This window comes from Sycon ciliatum, unplaced genomic scaffold, assembly GCF_964019385.1.
Source record: "Sycon ciliatum unplaced genomic scaffold, ocSycCili1.1 SCAFFOLD_2699, whole genome shotgun sequence".
NCBI lineage: Eukaryota > Metazoa > Porifera > Calcarea > Leucosolenida > Sycettidae > Sycon > Sycon ciliatum.
This window is the reverse complement of record NW_027044852.1, coordinates 1-2500: the sequence shown is the minus strand read 5'-3', so window position 1 is coordinate 2500 and position 2500 is coordinate 1. Positions and strand designations below refer to the sequence as shown.

At 46.4% G+C, this 2500-nt stretch overlaps 1 long non-coding RNA gene across 1 annotated transcript in view; it reads right to left on the bottom strand.

Annotated features, from left to right (window-relative positions):
* LOC135830665 (uncharacterized) overlaps window positions 1–1207 on the bottom strand; it is a 2994-nt gene extending 1787 nt beyond the window's left edge. The window contains exon 1 of the long non-coding RNA XR_010556085.1: window positions 883–1207. This is a non-coding gene — a long non-coding RNA (uncharacterized LOC135830665). The remainder of the gene's footprint in view (window positions 1–882) is intronic.
* Window positions 1208–2500: the final 1293 nt, after the last annotated feature.

Sequence of the window (2500 nt, the reverse complement as noted above, 5' to 3'; positions counted from 1 at the left end):
CTCGGTTGAATATTGAGTATTTCAAGCCTTTTCACGACGAAGATGGAGTTCTTTTTGGAGATGGACGTCGCGGCAAAGGACATGGTGTCCGACTTCTGGCGTCTGGTGAAGCCAGGGATCATTTGTCCAGTCAGGTCGGCAGCCTAACCGTCGGTAAGCTTGTGTTTGGATCCCGTTCTGCTCGATGTGGTAGATCACAAACAATTTGATATCGCACAAATTGATCTCAGCATCGTGCGTACGGTATTTTATATTCAGAAAATCCCAAAGTGTCTCTGTGTGGCCGTCCTATGCAACGAGAAACTCCAATCAGGCTCCTATGTCCTCTGCCTTCATGATTGAATGTCCACTTCGTTTGAACAACGAACACAACAATCGAGGACGGCTTTGCAATGAAAAATACAGCTATACTGGAGCTGAAAAAAAGAAGAAAAAAACGTGCTCAGGATGAGACTCGAGTACATGCATACTCTCCCAGCAGGTGAAACGCAAATTTTTGTGAAAAATGCGTGTCGCCGACTGACCAGTAATTTCGCCTGACGCAGCCCGATTTCTTTTGTATGACAGTTGACGTCCTTCACTGAAGTGTATCCAGTCGTTGTCTTGAAGTGTTTTTGTTCCACTGAGCTAAATTTCCTTTCTTGAACACGGCAACTCATTAGAATAATAAAAAGTCACAAAGTTTTTGTTTCCGGATTAACTAAATTTCGCTAATCCATCTGATTCCACATAATTATATGTACCACACTTCCTTGGGACCATGCCCATGTGGGGAAGGAGGGGGGGGGGGGGGGTAGAATAAGCAAGATTTCTGCATGTACAGTGTGTTGCAGATTGCGGGGTTCATATCATGGTGATGCAAGCTACTTGTAGTATACTGACCTGGTAGATCAGCAGGGTCTACAGCACGCTTGTGGTATGTGCCATCACCATCATTATCATTGATAGATGGCACCCGCTCCCTGGATGGCAGAGCTGGTGTTAGACAGAATATGAGCAGATTCAATTAAAAGCAGAAGTCACAGAAGTGAAAGATACACGTTTTTCACTCACAAAGCAACTGTTCAGTAGTGGTCTACCAGAGCAATCACACTCACCACCGTGGTGGTTTTCCAGAAATGAGTAAGTAAAGTAAATTATCGTGTCCGTTCCCGAAGGGAACTCACGACGGCCGCTAACACCCGATAAATCCTAGCGGCAGATGCAGCGCCTAACGGTGGGGGTGAGTGGATAAGTCTCACAACCACTGGCACAAGTGCCGGAAACGACCCCATTAGCTGCATCCATGTACCCCTTGTGCCTGGCCACAAGTTCCCAGTTGACTGTGGGTAGCAGCACGGCTGGAAAAACCGCTCCCAGGCAGGACTTGAACCAGGTACCTCTCGTATCTCAATCATGGTCTTTGACCAACCCACTGTGCCTGCCTGGCCAGAAATGAGTAGAAGCAAAGAACCACACTCGCAGCCACATAATAGATAAATAGCCGAAAAACATCTAAATCCATCAAAGAACCGCCAACAAGCGGGAGAAAAGGCCGTGAAATCAAGTGAAACAGCATGGCCAGTGCCGGTGAGCATGGGTGACTGGGCAGCAGGGGAGCGCCTGAAAAACAATGACTCCCTACATTCCTAGCCGCGACCGCTCAACCGGGCTAGAGGAAAAACACGCCCGTCGGCCAAAAAACCTTTCTATTTCATTAATTCCTGCCCCGCTGCCAGTCGGACCCAAGAATAGAGGTAGCAAGAAATGGTATGTAATAACCGGTGTATGTCATAATCATAAGCCACACACATAGGCATAGATTGTCAAGAAGAACAGCGGACGACTCCCATGAAACCAGGGTGGGTGGGCGGGCAACTTCAACTACCACGAGGAAAAACAAAGACCACGATAGCAGGTTCAACGGAGTTGCGCAGAACAAGAGCAAATGCACGAAAATATTTGTGAGTGAAAATACGTTTTTTGCACTCTTTCGCTACGCTCAGCCGTGAAAAAACAAAACATTCCTTGAGGAATGAGGGGTGATCTAGTGCAAGTGTTCAGCTACGACCGCAGATCACACACCAATCAAAAAGCAGAATTTCAACTCTCGCATTTAATTTCCGTCAAAACTTCTGAGTTTCAAAATACAGAACATCTCCCATATGTAAACAGACGGCGAGGAGACAGCAATAATTATTATTATTGTATTATTCAATCAAGAGAACAAGCTGAATCGACACGTGAATCCATGTACTTCATTTGTTCAGCGTCACGCGGTGGAAACAATACGCAATAACAAAAAATGAAAGAAGGGTGTCTGGATCATACACAGGAAGCGTGGGTCTCGAAGTCTGAGGGAAATGGTTGAACGGTCGTGGCTTGGATGACGACTACGCCATAGCTTAGTGAGCATCGCTGGCCATAAGCGAGAGTCCCTGGTTTGAGTTATGGTGGTGACAGGGTTTTTTTCTTCAGACTTTTCCCCTACACCTTTCCCTCAAACTAATGAAAGAAGGAG